General features: G+C 51.8%; 7 non-coding genes and 1 pseudogene across 7 annotated transcripts; 4 read left to right on the top strand and 4 right to left on the bottom strand.

Annotated features, from left to right (window-relative positions):
- The first annotated feature begins 104 nt into the window (after nt 1-104).
- LOC138241389 (U1 spliceosomal RNA) lies at nt 105-268 on the top strand. Its single transcript, XR_011190616.1, has one exon. It is a non-coding gene; the product is annotated as a U1 spliceosomal RNA (small nuclear RNA).
- A 1,385-nt stretch (nt 269-1,653) lies between these two features.
- On the bottom strand, nt 1,654-1,772 carry LOC138241730 (5S ribosomal RNA). The gene has a single exon (XR_011190994.1). It is a non-coding gene; the product is annotated as a 5S ribosomal RNA (ribosomal RNA).
- A 1,668-nt stretch (nt 1,773-3,440) lies between these two features.
- Nucleotides 3,441-3,604, top strand: LOC138241388 (U1 spliceosomal RNA). Its single transcript, XR_011190614.1, has one exon. It is a non-coding gene; the product is annotated as a U1 spliceosomal RNA (small nuclear RNA).
- Nucleotides 3,605-4,998: 1,394 nt separating this feature from the next.
- LOC138241729 (5S ribosomal RNA) lies at nt 4,999-5,117 on the bottom strand. The gene has a single exon (XR_011190993.1). It is a non-coding gene; the product is annotated as a 5S ribosomal RNA (ribosomal RNA).
- Nucleotides 5,118-11,914: 6,797 nt separating this feature from the next.
- On the top strand, nt 11,915-12,084 carry LOC138241439 (U1 spliceosomal RNA). Its single transcript, XR_011190664.1, has one exon. It is a non-coding gene; the product is annotated as a U1 spliceosomal RNA (small nuclear RNA).
- Nucleotides 12,085-13,473: 1,389 nt separating this feature from the next.
- Nucleotides 13,474-13,592, bottom strand: LOC138241728 (5S ribosomal RNA). The gene has a single exon (XR_011190992.1). It is a non-coding gene; the product is annotated as a 5S ribosomal RNA (ribosomal RNA).
- Nucleotides 13,593-20,422: 6,830 nt separating this feature from the next.
- LOC138241415 (U1 spliceosomal RNA) lies at nt 20,423-20,558 on the top strand (annotated as a pseudogene).
- Nucleotides 20,559-21,943: 1,385 nt separating this feature from the next.
- LOC138241726 (5S ribosomal RNA) lies at nt 21,944-22,062 on the bottom strand. Its single transcript, XR_011190991.1, has one exon. It is a non-coding gene; the product is annotated as a 5S ribosomal RNA (ribosomal RNA).
- Nucleotides 22,063-22,418: the final 356 nt, after the last annotated feature.

Below are 22,418 nucleotides of genomic sequence, written 5' to 3'. Positions count from 1 at the left end.
AGAGTGGGCCCAGCAGGAGGCGGTGGCGTGCGGGGCGAGGAGCTGGCCTAGGCTGCGAGTACTGTGCTGTGAGTGCGGGCCGCTTGCAGGGGCCTGTCCAACTCATACTTACCTGGCAGGGGAGATACCTTGATCAAGAAGGAGGTTCACCCAGGGCGAGGCTCGGCCATTGCACTCCGGCTGTGCTGACCCCTGCGAATTCCCCAAATGTGGGAATCTCGACTGCATAATTTCTGGTAGTGGGGGACTGCGTTCGCGCTCTCCCCTGATGTGCTTGGTCCAAAATCAGATGCAACAGTGCGGGCGGCTTTGCCTTCTGCTGGGGAGCTGTGCCGGGTGCCCCTGAAGCGGCTTTCAGAGATGGGGGGTCACTGCAGAAACGCCCCGGGGTTTTTCGCGAGCACCGCCTGACAACGTGGTCCTCCTTTTCATGCCTGCTACAGCCATAACGCTATTTGTATAACCACAAAAAACAATCTTGTGCTTATACACGTTAAATGTTCACCTCGTGACAAGGTACTTCAATTGTGATCTTTCAGCTTGTCTGACCCTGGTGGTCTGGCTGACTTTTGCTTCTTCCGCTCTCTGTCCGGGGACAGTAATCCTTTATTGTTTCTCTCACACTCCATCAGTTTGACTTTGTAGTTCAGTCTGTTGCCCGTGTGTGTGTACCAGTTTGTAGTGCCATGTAACCTGACTACCTTACGTCCTGCACTCATAATATAGAGAGAGAGAGAGAGAGATAAATACTGTATATCTTAAGAACAAAATCCAACACCAAAAGCTCTTCATGAGTCGTTATACCCCAGCATTGAAACCGAGTTCTTACCGGCATGCAACACATTGCTAATCCAACCAGAAGATCAAGGTGTGATGGTCAACTTGAAGTGCATGAAGTAAGAGTAAAACGATGTACCCCGAAGCAGGACCACAATTCGAAAGGAGTGGATGCCACTATTTCTCGTATTTTCTTAGTTATAGGTCCATGGAAGCATTTCAAGCTAATTACACTACTCCTCCTGGACATGAATTCCCTTTTCAAAGCGAGTCTTTTTGCTGTAGTTTGCATGGTTTAGGATGCAGATCGAGGTTAGCCTTGATTTGGTCATGGGGGCCTCGGTACTGTATGCTAATGCTAAAGACAGTTCACCAGTTTTCTGATTGTTGGGTTCTGTATCAGTGCAGGAATGTCAAATAGTGAATGGCTGTACCTCTGTTGTATCCGTGCTCAATGAACGAAATCGGTTATAAATGAATGTATGTATATTTGTACGCAAAACGAGTTGTTTATTGACTGACCTTCAATTGCAGATTTAGAGGCAGCTTCGATATTCGTTTTACAGCCGTTTTTTTTCATATGAGTCACACGCATGCCATTCAAAGGGCCACTTTAGCGATGAGCAGATTGATCCATGTTTCTTGTGCATCTGAAGGGATGTGAGGGAGCTTCTCTTTCTGAACTGGCATGCCTTAAAAATGGACGACCGTCGCGATACCGTTTGCCAGTCAGTGTTGCTGGATGAAACAAAAGTGGGAAGATTGAAATGTTTGGTCTTTTCGTGAGCACCCCGGGAAATAAATGTCCATAGTCGAGGGTTTTTCCTCCCAAAGCCTACGGCACCAGCGGCGACCCCTGCTGGCCGGGAGAGCAAAAGCTTACAGCACCTGGTATTCCCAGGCGGTCTCCCATCCAAGTACTAACCAGGCCCGACCCTGCTTAGCTTCCGAGATCAGACGAGATCGGGCGTGTTCAGGGTGGTGTGGCCGTAAGCGAAAGCAACGGCGCCTGACTCGCTACTTGAAGCTGTGTGTGGCGGGGGCTCCGGGCCCCCCGGGCGGGACTCAAGGATCGTTCGTGTGCAACTCTTTGGAAAGGAGCTGCTTTCCAAATCGCATTGCGTGCCTGGATGTTGGCGACTGTGCGACTGTGCTCCCGTGCTCCCTTCAGTTGCCTGGCCCTGCTCTTGCCCCGCACTGGAGCAGGACAAAGAAACTGCACGGAGGAGCACCAGGCAAGTCTTTTCCAGACAAAAACCTCCGGTGCACAGCACACTGCAAACATTTCGGGGCTGTCGCGTGTTTATTTCAGCACATCCATCAAGCGCCGCGGCTGAACGCGCGGCGCCTCCGCCCTCTTGTGGCCTTGCGGCGTCAGAGCAAGAGGCTCCTTCTCGCTGCCCTTCCGCTGTGTTGCAGGGCCCCGAGAGGGAACCCGGAGCGCGCACTGATGGGTGACACCGCCGTGACTCCTTCTCGAGAGAGACGCCCTGGGATTTGGAACGGCCAAGGAGGGTCAGGACACCTCGGTTTGACGCCTCCCCCCGAAGGACGGCGCCTGTTTGTGCAGCAGAGTGTCGCCATCAGGAGGCTGGGGCATAAGAGGGCCACACAGCCCGCAGGGTGAGCGCTCCCTACTGGTCCCAGTCACACCTCTTGCAGGAGCAGCAGCAACCGGAGCTTTCCCGGGGGCCGGCCAGGCTCACACCTGCTGGGCTGCCGGGGGTGAGCCCAGTCGAGAGTCGCAGGGCGAGACCTAGTCACCGGGGAGAAACGATACAAGTGAAGGATTGCTCGGCTCTCGGCACTTGAAAAGACCGACAAATGACTCGTTCCCGCCGGAGCTGATTGTACCCGCATGTGTGGTGTCGTCCTCTCCCCCCGCCCCGCTGTGTTTGCTGTATTGTCTCTGAAGCCGGCCCCCCCGAGACGAGACGGGCTGTTCCTGTGCCCCAATTAACACTTTACAGGTGCCATTCCCCGGCATTGTGGCCATTGTCGGTGCTCACACGCGATAAGATAAGGCGGAGGAGAGCGGGGCATGCCCAGCGCCAGACATTCAAGGAGGGGGCAGTGCGAGGTGAGGTGAGGTGAGGTGCGACACGACACGCCGGAGCCCCGACGCTGCTAACGCGGAGCACTTGTTGGACCGGCATCGAAAGGACGTGTGCGCACGGAGCGAGCCTTCCCTGCGGCGGAGCGCGGGAACTTTCTCCCCCCCGCCCCCGCTGCAGGAGTTGTGTGCGCTGCAGCGGTGCCGAGAGAAAAGCACAGAAGGCAGCAGGCTCTGGAGAGCAGGTAAGAGACGGAGCCTTGTGGGCAGGCGAGCAGGCTCGTTTTTTTGGAAATTGCTGAAAAGGTTTGTTCGGTGTGTGGCAGGCGCACGTCGCGAGCTTGCGTGGCGATCTGCCGGCCTGGTGATATGTAAATGAGGCCGAATTGCATCCCGGGACATGCTGCGGATGCGAAATGGCGACTGCAGATGTGTAGGAAACGACGCGCTCGTTTTCTCGCTTTGCCCTCGCTTTTGAGTGTTAGTGTGGCGTGTGAGTGTGCGAAAGAGTGGGCCCAGCAGGAGGCGGTGGCGTGCGGGGCGAGGAGCTGGCCTAGGCTGCGAGTACTGTGCTGTGAGTGCGGGCCGCTTGCAGGGGCCTGTCCAACTCATACTTACCTGGCAGGGGAGATACCTTGATCAAGAAGGAGGTTCACCCAGGGCGAGGCTCGGCCATTGCACTCCGGCTGTGCTGACCCCTGCGAATTCCCCAAATGTGGGAATCTCGACTGCATAATTTCTGGTAGTGGGGGACTGCGTTCGCGCTCTCCCCTGATGTGCTTGGTCCAAAATCAGATGCAACAGTGCGGGCGGCTTTGCCTTCTGCTGGGGAGCTGTGCCGGGTGCCCCTGAAGCGGCTTTCAGAGATGGGGGGTCACTGCAGAAACGCCCCGGGGTTTTTCGCGAGCACCGCCTGACAACGTGGTCCTCCTTTTCATGCCCGCTACAGCCATAACGCTATTTGTATAACCACAAAAAACAATCTTGTGCTTATACACGTTAAATGTTCACCTCGTGACAAGGTACTTCAATTGTGATCTTTCAGCTTGTCTGACCCTGGTGGTCTGGCTGACTTTTGCCTCTTCCGCTCTCTGTCCGGGGACAGTAATCCTTTATTGTTTCTCTCACACTCCATCAGTTTGACTTTGTAGTTCAGTCTGTTGCCCGTGTGTGTGTACCAGTTTGTAGTGCCATGTAACCTGACTACCTTACGTCCTGCACTCATAATATAATATATATATAGAGAGAGAGAGAGAGATAAATACTGTATATCTTAAGAACAAAATCCAACACCAAAAGCTCTTCATGAGTCGTTATACCCCAGCATTGAAACCGAGTTCTTACCGGCATGCAACACATTGCTAATCCAACCAGAAGATCAAGGTGTGATGGTCAACTTGAAGTGCATGAAGTAAGAGTAAAACGATGTACCCCGAAGCAGGACCACAATTCGAAAGGAGTGGATGCCACTATTTCTCGTATTTTCTTAGTTATAGGTCCATGGAAGCATTTCAAGCTAATTACACTACTCCTCCTGGACATGAATTCCCTTTTCAAAGCGAGTCTTTTTGCTGTAGTTTGCATGGTTTAGGATGCAGATCGAGGTTAGCCTTGATTTGGTCATGGGGGCCTCGGTACTGTATGCTAATGCTAAAGACAGTTCACCAGTTTTCTGATTGTTGGGTTCTGTATCAGTGCAGGAATGTCAAATAGTGAATGGCTGTACCTCTGTTGTATCCGTGCTCAATGAACGAAATCGGTTATAAATGAATGTATGTATATTTGTACGCAAAACGAGTTGTTTATTGACTGACCTTCAATTGCAGATTTAGAGGCAGCTTCGATATTCGTTTTACAGCCGTTTTTTTTCATATGAGTCACACGCATGCCATTCAAAGGGCCACTTTAGCGATGAGCAGATTGATCCATGTTTCTTGTGCATCTGAAGGGATGTGAGGGAGCTTCTCTTTCTGAACTGGCATGCCTTAAAAATGGACGACCGTCGCGATACCGTTTGCCAGTCAGTGTTGCTGGATGAAACAAAAGTGGGAAGATTGTAATGTTTGGTCTTTTCGTGAGCACCCCGGGAAATAAATGTCCATAGTCGAGGGTTTTTCCTCCCAAAGCCTACGGCACCAGCGGCGACCCCTGCTGGCCGGGAGAGCAAAAGCTTACAGCACCTGGTATTCCCAGGCGGTCTCCCATCCAAGTACTAACCAGGCCCGACCCTGCTTAGCTTCCGAGATCAGACGAGATCGGGCGTGTTCAGGGTGGTGTGGCCGTAAGCGAAAGCAACGGCGCCTGACTCGCTACTTGAAGCTGTGTGTGGCGGGGGCTCCGGGCCCCCCGGGCGGGACTCAAGGATCGTTCGTGTGCAACTCTTTGGAAAGGAGCTGCTTTCCAAATCGCATTGCGTGCCTGGATGTTGGCGACTGTGCGACTGTGCTCCCGTGCTCCCTTCAGTTGCCTGGCCCTGCTCTTGCCCCGCACTGGAGCAGGACAAAGAAACTGCACGGAGGAGCACCAGGCAAGTCTTTTCCAGACAAAAACCTCCGGTGCACAGCACACTGCAAACATTTCGGGGCTGTCGCGTGTTTATTTCAGCACATCCATCAAGCGCCGCGGCTGAACGCGCGGCGCCTCCGCCCTCTTGTGGCCTTGCGGCGTCAGAGCAAGAGGCTCCTTCTCGCTGCCCTTCCGCTGTGTTGCAGGGCCCCGAGAGGGAACCCGGAGCGCGCACTGATGGGTGACACCGCCGTGACTCCTTCTCGAGAGAGACGCCCTGGGATTTGGAACGGCCAAGGAGGGTCAGGACACCTCGGTTTGACGCCTCCCCCCGAAGGACGGCGCCTGTTTGTGCAGCAGAGTGTCGCCATCAGGAGGCTGGGGCATAAGAGGGCCACACAGCCCGCAGGGTGAGCGCTCCCTACTGGTCCCAGTCACACCTCTTGCAGGAGCAGCAGCAACCGGAGCTTTCCCGGGGGCCGGCCAGGCTCACACCTGCTGGGCTGCCGGGGGTGAGCCCAGTCGAGAGTCGCAGGGCGAGACCTAGTCACCGGGGAGAAACGATACAAGTGAAGGATTGCTCGGCTCTCGGCACTTGAAAAGACCGACAAATGACTCGTTCCCGCCGGAGCTGATTGTACCCGCATGTGTGGTGTCGTCCTCTCCCCCCGCCCCGCTGTGTTTGCTGTATTGTCTCTGAAGCCGGCCCCCCCGAGACGAGACGGGCTGTTCCTGTGCCCCAATTAACACTTTACAGGTGCCATTCCCCGGCATTGTGGCCATTGTCGGTGCTCACACGCGATAAGATAAGGCGGAGGAGAGCGGGGCATGCCCAGCGCCAGACATTCAAGGAGGGGGCAGTGCGAGGTGAGGTGAGGTGAGGTGCGACACGACACGCCGGAGCCCCGACGCTGCTAACGCGGAGCACTTGTTGGACCGGCATCGAAAGGACGTGTGCGCACGGAGCGAGCCTTCCCTGCGGCGGAGCGCGGGAACTTTCTCCCCCCCGCCCCCGCTGCAGGAGTTGTGTGCGCTGCAGCGGTGCCGAGAGAAAAGCACAGAAGGCAGCAGGCTCTGGAGAGCAGGTAAGAGACGGAGCCTTGTGGGCAGGCGAGCAGGCTCGTTTTTTTGGAAATTGCTGAAAAGGTTTGTTCGGTGTGTGGCAGGCGCACGTCGCGAGCTTGCGTGGCGATCTGCCGGCCTGGTGATATGTAAATGAGGCCGAATTGCATCCCGGGACATGCTGCGGATGCGAAATGGCGACTGCAGATGTGTAGGAAACGACGCGCTCGTTTTCTCGCTTTGCCCTCGCTTTTGAGTGTTAGTGTGGCGTGTGAGTGTGCGAAAGAGTGGGCCCAGCAGGAGGCGGTGGCGTGCGGGGCGAGGAGCTGGCCTAGGCTGCGAGTACTGTGCTGTGAGTGCGGGCCGCTTGCAGGGGCCTGTCCAACTCATACTTACCTGGCAGGGGAGATACCTTGATCAGCCTGTAGGTGGAGTAGTTGGATTGTTTTTCTTTTGTTGGAAGCAGTGTTCGATTTGCGGTTTTTGAAATGGCAACCTTTGGATCCCGTAAGAATGCTGTACGTTTTGAGCTCTTGGATGACCTCTTCATGGATCGTATGCAGTTCAGCAGAAAAGTGTTACAGAAGGAACTTGGCTTTGAACCTCGGCACTTGGATTTCATCTTCGCTCTCCCAGGTCAGAAAGCATTTGAGGTTGTATTTGCTACCTATCCTCTGTTTGAACAATGCGTGGATGTGTTTGAGGCAAAAAGAGGCAAAGTTCCTGCACTTGAGAAGATCAACTTGCAGCCTCTGACACAGAGAGAGAGGAAAACGGTGCATGTTGTTATGTTCTCGGAACTGGCAAAGACGGAGGACATTCACACCTGGCTTAACCAGTACTGCACCGTCCACCATGGAACTGAGGTTAGAGATGTTGATGGTATAAAAACAGGAGCAAGGAAATTCGAGGTTCGCTTGCTACCGGACAGCGTAAATGGAGGCTTAAGGCACCTGCCCTCTACAATCCGGCTGGGCGCCTGCAATGGCTATGTGTTTTATGTGGGACAACCAAAGGTGTGTCGGCGCTGTGGTGCTGTGGGACACCTGGCATCGTCCTGCACTGTGAAATGCTGCAAGACCTGTGGCAAACAGGGACATTTAGCCTCTGACTGTTCAATGCTGCCAAAGTGCAATTTATGTGGCTCGGAAGGACACGTTTTTAAGAACTGCCCTCACGCCTACGCCAATAAACTCAAAATGAGAAAGGATGAGGCAGTGCTTGTTTCAGCCAAACCGGCCCGAAAATCCAAAGCAAACAACAAGTCAAACAAAGAACCCTTGTTGGACAAAGACTCTCAGCCTCCAGCCAGGATCAGTCCTGCTGTGGCTCCGGGGCTGGTGGAAGAGAAATCCACTACGCCCCCACAACCGCAGACTGCACCAGACAAGCACGAGGGTTTGAAAACCCCCGAGAACAGCGAGGACCCCTCCCCCACTCCTGCTCCTCAGAACGAGGGCCAGTGTGGGGCCCCCCGGTGGAGCGGGTCCAGCGAGGATACCCAGGATTCAGCGGAGCTGCTTTTCTCAGACTCTGCAAGTGCTACAGATGCCCTCCTCTCCTCCATCCAGTCCATCACGGAGGATCTGCAGCAGCTGGTGGGTGAGGGGGAAGAGGAGACTGGTGCATCGGCTGCACCCCTTTCCCCTCAGTGCTCCCAGGAGCTGGACTTGAGGAAAAGAAAAAATGACTCTGTTTTCTCCCCGAGCGAGGAGGAAGGAGAGCATGGCGATGGGGACAGCTGGAACCTCTCCACCCCTCCCTCTACCCCCTTCCTTGAAATGGACTCTGTGAACGCTTTTACTGCTGCCACCCTGATGAAGGCTCATTCAGAGGATGGCTGGCAGGAAATTGGTAAGAAGAAAAAGAAAAAGAAAAAGGTAACAGGTGAGACCGAAGAGAAATGTGTTTTGTAAAGACTGGTTCCACTTTCTTATGTAATATGGCTCTTAACATAATTTCTCTTAACACAAGAGGTATCAATGACAGAGTTAAATGCCAGTCTGTCTTTGATTACCTCCAGCAGAGAGAGGGAGATGTGTTGATGTTGCAGGAGTGTGCTTTAGCCTATCAAGAGAGGTATAAAAGTTTTGAAGATAGGTGGGATAAAGGGCCTTCTGTTTGGTCAGGGGACAATAACAACAGAGCCTCTGGCGTGGCCATTCTTTTCAAAGGATGGGCATTCAAATTGAAAAGTATTCAGAGGGTCATAGATGGCAGGTTGCTGTGTGTGGATGTGGAATGGGGGACCGTTAACCTGCGGCTAATCAATGTGTATTGCCCTACTGACGTAGGAGGAAGGGTGGAGCTACTCAAGGCACTCTCCCCCCTATTGTTATGCAGCACAGACGTGATAGTGGGAGGGGATTTTAATTGTATCTTAGAGCACACAGACAGGCAGTCTAGCTCGCCGATAAAATTGGATTCCAGCTCACTGGCCCTGCAAAACTTAGTTCAAGACTTTAAACTCTCAGACACATATAGATGTATATATCCCACAACAGCAGGATATACATGGTCAGGGAGGAATAGCAGCTCCAGAATTGACTATTGCTTTGTCTCAGAGAGAGTGAAAGTTGTTGGGGTCACTCTTCAGCCTGTCTTCTTCTCAGATCATCAGGCTTTAGGGTGTAGAGTGGAACTCCAGGGCGGGACTGTCTTTGGCCCAGGCCTCTGGAAACTCAACACAAAGCTGCTAGAGAACGAGGGGGTAGTATCCCGCTACAAGGAGAAACTATCACAGTGGCTGTCCTTGCAGTGTCTGTACGGGTCAGTAGGAGAGTGGTGGGAGGAGGTGAAGGTGAGGACAAAGGCCTTTTTCATGGCTGAGGGAAGGAAGGCTGCTGCCAGACGGAGAGGAGTGCTAGCCAGGAAACAGAGGCAGCTGCAGCGTCTCTACACGATGCTGCACAGTGGCTTCGATGTGCTCGAGGATATCGCCCTTTTAAAAAAGGACATCCGGAGCATAGCCGAAGAAAGTAGTCGAGGAGTGCTGTTAAGAAGCAGAGTGCAGTTCTTGGAAGAAAATGAGAAGTGTACTCGCTTCTTTTTCAGGAAAGTGGTAGGCTCCAAGACTGTCATGGAAAGTGTAGTTGATGAGGAGGGACGAGAGAGAACAGAGCCGAGTGCTATCCTCTCCTGCACCGAGGCCTTCTACTCAAGACTGTACAGCTCTACAGAGGTAAAGGATGAAGATATTCATTTTTTTACCTCAAAGCTAGAAAACATTTTGAGTGAAGAAGATAGGGAAGTACTTGAGAGGGATTTGACAGTAGAAGAGCTGAGACAGGCTATGGAGAGCTTACAGAAGGGGAAAACTCCGGGTGCTGACGGGCTCCCTAAAGAATTTTATTGCACCTTTTGGGATCTGCTTCAGGATCCGCTACTGCTCCTATTCGAGGAAAGCTACAAGACAGAATTGCTGCCTGACTCCTTAAGAGAAGGCACTATCTCTCTCTTGTTTAAGAAAGGAGCAAAAAATGACATAAAGAACTGGAGACCCCTCAGCCTGTTAGGCGTGGACACTAAGATCCTGTCCAAAGCCCTTTTCCTGCGCCTACAAAATGTAGTGGCCTCACTGGTAGGGAAAGAACAGACTTGTGGGATAGCAGGACGCCTGATGAGCGACAACCTGGCCTTGTTGAGGGATGTCTGTCTGTACTCTGAGGATCGCTCCCTCCCTCTGTGCATTTTAGGTGTAGACCTAGAAAAGGCCTTTGACCGCCTAAACCGGCAGTACTTAACATCGGTACTTGAGCACATGAAGTTTGGCCCCATCATGAGAAAGTGGATTAACCTGCTGTACACAGGTAGCAACAGCAGAGTCATGGTTAATGGCAATAGATCACGCACCTTTGAAGTCTGTTCAGGGGTGAGGCAGGGCTGCCCATTATCCCCCTTGTTATTCGTTTTGGCTATGGAGCCCTTAGCCTGTGCCTTGCGCCAGGATCAGGCCATTAATGGGATACCAGTGCCTGGAAGTGGGGGAGGAGAGGTAAAGACGTCTCTATACATGGATGACGTCACCCTGCTCCTCTCTGACAATGCCTCAATTAGCAGAGCTCTGCAGTGCTGTGATCGGTTCTCTTTGGCTTCCTCCGCAAAAATTAACACATCTAAGAGTGAGATTTTTTATCAGAACTGGAGGGAGCCAAAAGAAGGACATGATCTCAGGCTGCAAGAGAAGAGAATTAAGGTCCTGGGGGTGTATTTTGGAGAAGAGATGGGAACAGTAAATTGGCAGAACAAATTGCCAATCTTAAACAAAAAACTGATGCAATGGAAGGACCGAGACCTCACCATGACAGGGAAGGTGCTGGTCATCAAAGCCGAGCTCTTGCCTGTCTTGAATTTTCTGGCTTCTACCTTCCCAATCCCACACCGTGTTGCGGCGGTGCTGAGGAGATTGATGTTTCAATTTCTATGGGGTGGGAAGCAGGAAAGACTCAGAAGGGAAATAATGTACAGGCCGCTACCCTCAGGGGGGAAGTCTGTCCCAGATATTGCTACGAAGCTGCTGTGCATTTTCCTGGCCTCTGTGCTGAGAGGCTTTGCAACAGCACCTGCAGCGCGTACCTGGACTTATTTTTCCAGGCTCTGGGTAGGTAGGGAGGTGTTCAGAGTGTGGGGTGTCAGACCCAAGCTGGACGTCCCACTCTCTGACACATGCCCTGCAATTTATGGGACAGTTAAAAGTTTTCTAAGATCTCACCCAATTGGCCATATTCCCCTCCGAGATGTCAGCGTCCAAAAACTGGAAGATTTCGTAGCACCCCAGAACAATAGGCAGACCCCTGTGGGCATTTTAACATCAGCCCAGACAAGGAAGGTGTGGAAACACACATCCTCTAAATTTCTGTGCAACATTCACAGAGATTTAGCCTGGAGTGTCGTCCACCAGTGCTTACCGGTACGAACTTTCTTGTACCGTAGGGGCCTCACCCCCAGCCCTCGCTGCGTTAGGGTGGGCTGCGGCGAGGAGGAGACTGTGACCCATCTCCTGTGGTCCTGCTTTTTTGCTAAGGCCTTCTGGGCCCAGTTTGAAGATTGGTTGCAGGCTCTCTCGCCAAAATTTACCCTGACCGCTGCTTTCGTTAGATACGGCATCTCTCCTGTCAAGCTTCCTCCTGACGTGTTTGACAGGATCTGGGCCGTGGTGAACAGTGGGAAAGACGCCCTGTGGAGAGTGAGGAACATGGGGCTGTTCAAAGGCATCGAGGTCCCAGTCAAGGCAGCAGGTAGCCTGGCCCTGTTCATCACCCGAGAGAACTATTACCTCAGAGATCTGTGGAGAGAAGGGAGGGAGGAAGCAGAAAATCTGTGGGAAATAGAGAGCATAGGTCAACATCTCAAGAAACTGTGAAAAACATTATCATGTTTAAATAAAGAAAGTGATTTGCACCAGAAAAAAAAGAAAATTGTTGCTATGTAACTGTTACCGTGTCAAAATGTAATGTAAACATATATACTGTTTTAAGTATGTATATTAATGTAAAGCTTTCTGATTTGTGATTTCCTGTATTTTTTTGTGAAAAGAAAATAAAGTTCTTAAAAATCGAAATCGGTTCACCCAGGGCGAGGCTCGGCCATTGCACTCCGGCTGTGCTGACCCCTGCGAATTCCCCAAATGTGGGAATCTCGACTGCATAATTTCTGGTAGTGGGGGACTGCGTTCGCGCTCTCCCCTGATGTGCTTGGTCCAAAATCAGATGCAACAGTGCGGGCGGCTTTGCCTTCTGCTGGGGAGCTGTGCCGGGTGCCCCTGAAGCGGCTTTCAGAGATGGGGGGTCACTGCAGAAACGCCCCGGGGTTTTTCGCGAGCACCGCCTGACAACGTGGTCCTCCTTTTCATGCCTGCTACAGCCATAACGCTATTTGTATAACCACAAAAAACAATCTTGTGCTTATACACGTTAAATGTTCACCTCGTGACAAGGTACTTCAATTGTGATCTTTCAGCTTGTCTGACCCTGGTGGTCTGGCTGACTTTTGCTTCTTCCGCTCTCTGTCCGGGGACAGTAATCCTTTATTGTTTCTCTCACACTCCATCAGTTTGACTTTGTAGTTCAGTCTGTTGCCCGTGTGTGTGTACCAGTTTGTAGTGCCATGTAACCTGACTACCTTACGTCCTGCACTCATAATATAGAGAGAGAGAGAGAGAGAGAGATAAATACTGTATATCTTAAGAACAAAATCCAACACCAAAAGCTCTTCATGAGTCGTTATACCCCAGCATTGAAACCGAGTTCTTACCGGCATGCAACACATTGCTAATCCAACCAGAAGATCAAGGTGTGATGGTCAACTTGAAGTGCATGAAGTAAGAGTAAAACGATGTACCCCGAAGCAGGACCACAATTCGAAAGGAGTGGATGCCACTATTTCTCGTATTTTCTTAGTTATAGGTCCATGGAAGCATTTCAAGCTAATTACACTACTCCTCCTGGACATGAATTCCCTTTTCAAAGCGAGTCTTTTTGCTGTAGTTTGCATGGTTTAGGATGCAGATCGAGGTTAGCCTTGATTTGGTCATGGGGGCCTCGGTACTGTATGCTAATGCTAAAGACAGTTCACCAGTTTTCTGATTGTTGGGTTCTGTATCAGTGCAGGAATGTCAAATAGTGAATGGCTGTACCTCTGTTGTATCCGTGCTCAATGAACGAAATCGGTTATAAATGAATGTATGTATATTTGTACGCAAAACGAGTTGTTTATTGACTGACCTTCAATTGCAGATTTAGAGGCAGCTTCGATATTCGTTTTACAGCCGTTTTTTTTCATATGAGTCACACGCATGCCATTCAAAGGGCCACTTTAGCGATGAGCAGATTGATCCATGTTTCTTGTGCATCTGAAGGGATGTGAGGGAGCTTCTCTTTCTGAACTGGCATGCCTTAAAAATGGACGACCGTCGCGATACCGTTTGCCAGTCAGTGTTGCTGGATGAAACAAAAGTGGGAAGATTGTAATGTTTGGTCTTTTCGTGAGCACCCCGGGAAATAAATGTCCATAGTCGAGGGTTTTTCCTCCCAAAGCCTACGGCACCAGCGGCGACCCCTGCTGGCCGGGAGAGCAAAAGCTTACAGCACCTGGTATTCCCAGGCGGTCTCCCATCCAAGTACTAACCAGGCCCGACCCTGCTTAGCTTCCGAGATCAGACGAGATCGGGCGTGTTCAGGGTGGTGTGGCCGTAAGCGAAAGCAACGGCGCCTGACTCGCTACTTGAAGCTGTGTGTGGCGGGGGCTCCGGGCCCCCCGGGCGGGACTCAAGGATCGTTCGTGTGCAACTCTTTGGAAAGGAGCTGCTTTCCAAATCGCATTGCGTGCCTGGATGTTGGCGACTGTGCGACTGTGCTCCCGTGCTCCCTTCAGTTGCCTGGCCCTGCTCTTGCCCCGCACTGGAGCAGGACAAAGAAACTGCACGGAGGAGCACCAGGCAAGTCTTTTCCAGACAAAAACCTCCGGTGCACAGCACACTGCAAACATTTCGGGGCTGTCGCGTGTTTATTTCAGCACATCCATCAAGCGCCGCGGCTGAACGCGCGGCGCCTCCGCCCTCTTGTGGCCTTGCGGCGTCAGAGCAAGAGGCTCCTTCTCGCTGCCCTTCCGCTGTGTTGCAGGGCCCCGAGAGGGAACCCGGAGCGCGCACTGATGGGTGACACCGCCGTGACTCCTTCTCGAGAGAGACGCCCTGGGATTTGGAACGGCCAAGGAGGGTCAGGACACCTCGGTTTGACGCCTCCCCCCGAAGGACGGCGCCTGTTTGTGCAGCAGAGTGTCGCCATCAGGAGGCTGGGGCATAAGAGGGCCACACAGCCCGCAGGGTGAGCGCTCCCTACTGGTCCCAGTCACACCTCTTGCAGGAGCAGCAGCAACCGGAGCTTTCCCGGGGGCCGGCCAGGCTCACACCTGCTGGGCTGCCGGGGGTGAGCCCAGTCGAGAGTCGCAGGGCGAGACCTAGTCACCGGGGAGAAACGATACAAGTGAAGGATTGCTCGGCTCTCGGCACTTGAAAAGACCGACAAATGACTCGTTCCCGCCGGAGCTGATTGTACCCGCATGTGTGGTGTCGTCCTCTCCCCCCGCCCCGCTGTGTTTGCTGTATTGTCTCTGAAGCCGGCCCCCCCGAGACGAGACGGGCTGTTCCTGTGCCCCAATTAACACTTTACAGGTGCCATTCCCCGGCATTGTGGCCATTGTCGGTGCTCACACGCGATAAGATAAGGCGGAGGAGAGCGGGGCATGCCCAGCGCCAGACATTCAAGGAGGGGGCAGTGCGAGGTGAGGTGAGGTGAGGTGCGACACGACACGCCGGAGCCCCGACGCTGCTAACGCGGAGCACTTGTTGGACCGGCATCGAAAGGACGTGTGCGCACGGAGCGAGCCTTCCCTGCGGCGGAGCGCGGGAACTTTCTCCCCCCCGCCCCCGCTGCAGGAGTTGTGTGCGCTGCAGCGGTGCCGAGAGAAAAGCACAGAAGGCAGCAGGCTCTGGAGAGCAGGTAAGAGACGGAGCCTTGTGGGCAGGCGAGCAGGCTCGTTTTTTTGGAAATTGCTGAAAAGGTTTGTTCGGTGTGTGGCAGGCGCACGTCGCGAGCTTGCGTGGCGATCTGCCGGCCTGGTGATATGTAAATGAGGCCGAATTGCATCCCGGGACATGCTGCGGATGCGAAATGGCGACTGCAGATGTGTAGGAAACGACGCGCTCGTTTTCTCGCTTTGCCCTCGCTTTTGAGTGTTAGTGTGGCGTGTGAGTGTGCGAAAGAGTGGGCCCAGCAGGAGGCGGTGGCGTGCGGGGCGAGGAGCTGGCCTAGGCTGCGAGTACTGTGCTGTGAGTGCGGGCCGCTTGCAGGGGCCTGTCCAACTCATACTTACCTGGCAGGGGAGATACCTTGATCAGCCTGTAGGTGGAGTAGTTGGATTGTTTTTCTTTTGTTGGAAGCAGTGTTCGATTTGCGGTTTTTGAAATGGCAACCTTTGGATCCCGTAAGAATGCTGTACGTTTTGAGCTCTTGGATGACCTCTTCATGGATCGTATGCAGTTCAGCAGAAAAGTGTTACAGAAGGAACTTGGCTTTGAACCTCGGCACTTGGATTTCATCTTCGCTCTCCCAGGTCAGAAAGCATTTGAGGTTGTATTTGCTACCTATCCTCTGTTTGAACAATGCGTGGATGTGTTTGAGGCAAAAAGAGGCAAAGTTCCTGCACTTGAGAAGATCAACTTGCAGCCTCTGACACAGAGAGAGAGGAAAACGGTGCATGTTGTTATGTTCTCGGAACTGGCAAAGACGGAGGACATTCACACCTGGCTTAACCAGTACTGCACCGTCCACCATGGAACTGAGGTTAGAGATGTTGATGGTATAAAAACAGGAGCAAGGAAATTCGAGGTTCGCTTGCTACCGGACAGCGTAAATGGAGGCTTAAGGCACCTGCCCTCTACAATCCGGCTGGGCGCCTGCAATGGCTATGTGTTTTATGTGGGACAACCAAAGGTGTGTCGGCGCTGTGGTGCTGTGGGACACCTGGCATCGTCCTGCACTGTGAAATGCTGCAAGACCTGTGGCAAACAGGGACATTTAGCCTCTGACTGTTCAATGCTGCCAAAGTGCAATTTATGTGGCTCGGAAGGACACGTTTTTAAGAACTGCCCTCAAGCCTACGCCAATAAACTCAAAATGAGAAAGGATGAGGCAGTGCTTGTTTCAGCCAAACCGGCCCGAAAATCCAAAGCAAACAACAAGTCAAACAAAGAACCCTTGTTGGACAAAGACTCTCAGCCTCCAGCCAGGATCAGTCCTGCTGTGGCTCCGGGGCTGGTGGAAGAGAAATCCACTACGCCCCCACAACCGCAGACTGCACCAGACAAGCACGAGGGTTTGAAAACCCCCGAGAACAGCGAGGACCCCTCCCCCACTCCTGCTCCTCAGAACGAGGGCCAGTGTGGGGCCCCCCGGTGGAGCGGGTCCAGCGAGGATACCCAGGATTCAGCGGAGCTGCTTTTCTCAGACTCTGCAAGTGCTACAGATGCCCTCCTCTCCTCCATCCAGTCCATCACGGAGGATCTGCAGCAGCTGGTGGGTGAGGGGGAAGAGGAGACTGGTGCATCGGCTGCACCCCTTTCCCCTCAGTGCTCCCAGGAGCTGGACTTGAGGAAAAGAAAAAATGACTCTGTTTTCTCCCCGAGCGAGGAGGAAGGAGAGCATGGCGATGGGGACAGCTGGAACCTCTCCACCCCTCCCTCTACCCCCTTCCTTGAAATGGACTCTGTGAACGCTTTTACTGCTGCCACCCTGATGAAGGCTCATTCAGAGGATGGCTGGCAGGAAATTGGTAAGAAGAAAAAGAAAAAGAAAAAGGTAACAGGTGAGACCGAAGAGAAATGTGTTTTGTAAAGACTGGTTCCACTTTCTTATGTAATATGGCTCTTAACATAATTTCTCTTAACACAAGAGGTATCAATGACAGAGTTAAATGCCAGTCTGTCTTTGATTACCTCCAGCAGAGAGAGGGAGATGTGTTGATGTTGCAGGAGTGTGCTTTAGCCTATCAAGAGAGGTATAAAAGTTTTGAAGATAGGTGGGATAAAGGGCCTTCTGTTTGGTCAGGGGACAATAACAACAGAGCCTCTGGCGTGGCCATTCTTTTCAAAGGATGGGCATTCAAATTGAAAAGTATTCAGAGGGTCATAGATGGCAGGTTGCTGTGTGTGGATGTGGAATGGGGGACCGTTAACCTGCGGCTAATCAATGTGTATTGCCCTACTGACGTAGGAGGAAGGGTGGAGCTACTCAAGGCACTCTCCCCCCTATTGTTATGCAGCACAGACGTGATAGTGGGAGGGGATTTTAATTGTATCTTAGAGCACACAGACAGGCAGTCTAGCTCGCCGATAAAATTGGATTCCAGCTCACTGGCCCTGCAAAACTTAGTTCAAGACTTTAAACTCTCAGACACATATAGATGTATATATCCCACAACAGCAGGATATACATGGTCAGGGAGGAATAGCAGCTCCAGAATTGACTATTGCTTTGTCTCAGAGAGAGTGAAAGTTGTTGGGGTCACTCTTCAGCCTGTCTTCTTCTCAGATCATCAGGCTTTAGGGTGTAGAGTGGAACTCCAGGGCGGGACTGTCTTTGGCCCAGGCCTCTGGAAACTCAACACAAAGCTGCTAGAGAACGAGGGGGTAGTATCCCGCTACAAGGAGAAACTATCACAGTGGCTGTCCTTGCAGTGTCTGTACGGGTCAGTAGGAGAGTGGTGGGAGGAGGTGAAGGTGAGGACAAAGGCCTTTTTCATGGCTGAGGGAAGGAAGGCTGCTGCCAGACGGAGAGGAGTGCTAGCCAGGAAACAGAGGCAGCTGCAGCGTCTCTACACGATGCTGCACAGTGGCTTCGATGTGCTCGAGGATATCGCCCTTTTAAAAAAGGACATCCGGAGCATAGCCGAAGAAAGTAGTCGAGGAGTGCTGTTAAGAAGCAGAGTGCAGTTCTTGGAAGAAAATGAGAAGTGTACTCGCTTCTTTTTCAGGAAAGTGGTAGGCTCCAAGACTGTCATGGAAAGTGTAGTTGATGAGGAGGGACGAGAGAGAACAGAGCCGAGTGCTATCCTCTCCTGCACCGAGGCCTTCTACTCAAGACTGTACAGCTCTACAGAGGTAAAGGATGAAGATATTCATTTTTTTACCTCAAAGCTAGAAAACATTTTGAGTGAAGAAGATAGGGAAGTACTTGAGAGGGATTTGACAGTAGAAGAGCTGAGACAGGCTATGGAGAGCTTACAGAAGGGGAAAACTCCGGGTGCTGACGGGCTCCCTAAAGAATTTTATTGCACCTTTTGGGATCTGCTTCAGGATCCGCTACTGCTCCTATTCGAGGAAAGCTACAAGACAGAATTGCTGCCTGACTCCTTAAGAGAAGGCACTATCTCTCTCTTGTTTAAGAAAGGAGCAAAAAATGACATAAAGAACTGGAGACCCCTCAGCCTGTTAGGCGTGGACACTAAGATCCTGTCCAAAGCCCTTTTCCTGCGCCTACAAAATGTAGTGGCCTCACTGGTAGGGAAAGAACAGACTTGTGGGATAGCAGGACGCCTGATGAGCGACAACCTGGCCTTGTTGAGGGATGTCTGTCTGTACTCTGAGGATCGCTCCCTCCCTCTGTGCATTTTAGGTGTAGACCTAGAAAAGGCCTTTGACCGCCTAAACCGGCAGTACTTAACATCGGTACTTGAGCACATGAAGTTTGGCCCCATCATGAGAAAGTGGATTAACCTGCTGTACACAGGTAGCAACAGCAGAGTCATGGTTAATGGCAATAGATCACGCACCTTTGAAGTCTGTTCAGGGGTGAGGCAGGGCTGCCCATTATCCCCCTTGTTATTCGTTTTGGCTATGGAGCCCTTAGCCTGTGCCTTGCGCCAGGATCAGGCCATTAATGGGATACCAGTGCCTGGAAGTGGGGGAGGAGAGGTAAAGACATCTCTATACATGGATGACGTCACCCTGCTCCTCTCTGACAATGCCTCAATTAGCAGAGCTCTGCAGTGCTGTGATCGGTTCTCTTTGGCTTCCTCCGCAAAAATTAACACATCTAAGAGTGAGATTTTTTATCAGAACTGGAGGGAGCCAAAAGAAGGACATGATCTCAGGCTGCAAGAGAAGAGAATTAAGGTCCTGGGGGTGTATTTTGGAGAAGAGATGGGAACAGTAAATTGGCAGAACAAATTGCCAATCTTAAACAAAAAACTGATGCAATGGAAGGACCGAGACCTCACCATGACAGGGAAGGTGCTGGTCATCAAAGCCGAGCTCTTGCCTGTCTTGAATTTTCTGGCTTCTACCTTCCCAATCCCACACCGTGTTGCGGCGGTGCTGAGGAGATTGATGTTTCAATTTCTATGGGGTGGGAAGCAGGAAAGACTCAGAAGGGAAATAATGTACAGGCCGCTACCCTCAGGGGGGAAGTCTGTCCCAGATATTGCTACGAAGCTGCTGTGCATTTTCCTGGCCTCTGTGCTGAGAGGCTTTGCAACAGCACCTGCAGCGCGTACCTGGACTTATTTTTCCAGGCTCTGGGTAGGTAGGGAGGTGTTCAGAGTGTGGGGTGTCAGACCCAAGCTGGACGTCCCACTCTCTGACACATGCCCTGCAATTTATGGGACAGTTAAAAGTTTTCTAAGATCTCACCCAATTGGCCATATTCCCCTCCGAGATGTCAGCGTCCAAAAACTGGAAGATTTCGTAGCACCCCAGAACAATAGGCAGACCCCTGTGGGCATTTTAACATCAGCCCAGACAAGGAAGGTGTGGAAACACACATCCTCTAAATTTCTGTGCAACATTCACAGAGATTTAGCCTGGAGTGTCGTCCACCAGTGCTTACCGGTACGAACTTTCTTGTACCGTAGGGGCCTCACCCCCAGCCCTCGCTGCGTTAGGGTGGGCTGCGGCGAGGAGGAGACTGTGACCCATCTCCTGTGGTCCTGCTTTTTTGCTAAGGCCTTCTGGGCCCAGTTTGAAGATTGGTTGCAGGCTCTCTCGCCAAAATTTACCCTGACCGCTGCTTTCGTTAGATACGGCATCTCTCCTGTCAAGCTTCCTCCTGACGTGTTTGACAGGATCTGGGCCGTGGTGAACAGTGGGAAAGACGCCCTGTGGAGAGTGAGGAACATGGGGCTGTTCAAAGGCATCGAGGTCCCAGTCAAGGCAGCAGGTAGCCTGGCCCTGTTCATCACCCGAGAGAACTATTACCTCAGAGATCTGTGGAGAGAAGGGAGGGAGGAAGCAGAAAATCTGTGGGAAATAGAGAGCATAGGTCAACATCTCAAGAAACTGTGAAAAACATTATCATGTTTAAATAAAGAAAGTGATTTGCACCAGAAAAAAAAGAAAATTGTTGCTATGTAACTGTTACCGTGTCAAAATGTAATGTAAACATATATACTGTTTTAAGTATGTATATTAATGTAAAGCTTTCTGATTTGTGATTTCCTGTATTTTTTTGTGAAAAGAAAATAAAGTTCTTAAAAATCGAATCGGTTCACCCAGGGCGAGGCTCGGCCATTGCACTCCGGCTGTGCTGACCCCTGCGAATTCCCCAAATGTGGGAATCTCGACTGCATAATTTCTGGTAGTGGGGGACTGCGTTCGCGCTCTCCCCTGATGTGCTTGGTCCAAAATCAGATGCAACAGTGCGGGCGGCTTTGCCTTCTGCTGGGGAGCTGTGCCGGGTGCCCCTGAAGCGGCTTTCAGAGATGGGGGGTCACTGCAGAAACGCCCCGGGGTTTTTCGCGAGCACCGCCTGACAACGTGGTCCTCCTTTTCATGCCCGCTACAGCCATAACGCTATTTGTATAACCACAAAAAACAATCTTGTGCTTATACACGTTAAATGTTCACCTCGTGACAAGGTACTTCAATTGTGATCTTTCAGCTTGTCTGACCCTGGTGGTCTGGCTGACTTTTGCTTCTTCCGCTCTCTGTCCGGGGACAGTAATCCTTTATTGTTTCTCTCACACTCCATCAGTTTGACTTTGTAGTTCAGTCTGTTGCCCGTGTGTGTGTACCAGTTTGTAGTGCCATGTAACCTGACTACCTTACGTCCTGCACTCATAATATAGAGAGAGAGAGAGAGAGATAAATACTGTATATCTTAAGAACAAAATCCAACACCAAAAGCTCTTCATGAGTCGTTATACCCCAGCATTGAAACCGAGTTCTTACCGGCATGCAACACATTGCTAATCCAACCAGAAGATCAAGGTGTGATGGTCAACTTGAAGTGCATGAAGTAAGAGTAAAACGATGTACCCCGAAGCAGGACCACAATTCGAAAGGAGTGGATGCCACTATTTCTCGTATTTTCTTAGTTATAGGTCCATGGAAGCATTTCAAGCTAATTACACTACTCCTCCTGGACATGAATTCCCTTTTCAAAGCGAGTCTTTTTGCTGTAGTTTGCATGGTTTAGGATGCAGATCGAGGTTAGCCTTGATTTGGTCATGGGGGCCTCGGTACTGTATGCTAATGCTAAAGACAGTTCACCAGTTTTCTGATTGTTGGGTTCTGTATCAGTGCAGGAATGTCAAATAGTGAATGGCTGTACCTCTGTTGTATCCGTGCTCAATGAACGAAATCGGTTATAAATGAATGTATGTATATTTGTACGCAAAACGAGTTGTTTATTGACTGACCTTCAATTGCAGATTTAGAGGCAGCTTCGATATTCGTTTTACAGCCGTTTTTTTTCATATGAGTCACACGCATGCCATTCAAAGGGCCACTTTAGCGATGAGCAGATTGATCCATGTTTCTTGTGCATCTGAAGGGATGTGAGGGAGCTTCTCTTTCTGAACTGGCATGCCTTAAAAATGGACGACCGTCGCGATACCGTTTGCCAGTCAGTGTTGCTGGATGAAACAAAAGTGGGAAGATTGAAATGTTTGGTCTTTTCGTGAGCACCCCGGGAAATAAATGTCCATAGTCGAGGGTTTTTCCTCCCAAAGCCTACGGCACCAGCGGCGACCCCTGCTGGCCGGGAGAGCAAAAGCTTACAGCACCTGGTATTCCCAGGCGGTCTCCCATCCAAGTACTAACCAGGCCCGACCCTGCTTAGCTTCCGAGATCAGACGAGATCGGGCGTGTTCAGGGTGGTGTGGCCGTAAGCGAAAGCAACAGCGCCTGACTCGCTACTTGAAGCTGTGTGTGGCGGGGGCTCCGGGCCCCCCGGGCGGGACTCAAGGATCGTTCGTGTGCAACTCTTTGGAAAGGAGCTGCTTTCCAAATCGCATTGCGTGCCTGGATGTTGGCGACTGTGCGACTGTGCTCCCGTGCTCCCTTCAGTTGCCTGGCCCTGCTCTTGCCCCGCACTGGAGCAGGACAAAGAAACTGCACGGAGGAGCACCAGGCAAGTCTTTTCCAGACAAAAACCTCCGGTGCACAGCACACTGCAAACATTTCGGGGCTGTCGCGTGTTTATTTCAGCACATCCATCAAGCGCCGCGGCTGAACGCGCGGCGCCTC

The sequence above is a fragment of the Lepisosteus oculatus genome, chromosome 1 (genome assembly GCF_040954835.1).
Source record: "Lepisosteus oculatus isolate fLepOcu1 chromosome 1, fLepOcu1.hap2, whole genome shotgun sequence".
Taxonomy (NCBI): domain Eukaryota; kingdom Metazoa; phylum Chordata; class Actinopteri; order Semionotiformes; family Lepisosteidae; genus Lepisosteus; species Lepisosteus oculatus.
Note: the sequence above shows the minus strand (reverse complement) of the source record. Positions and strands in the feature narration are given on the sequence as shown.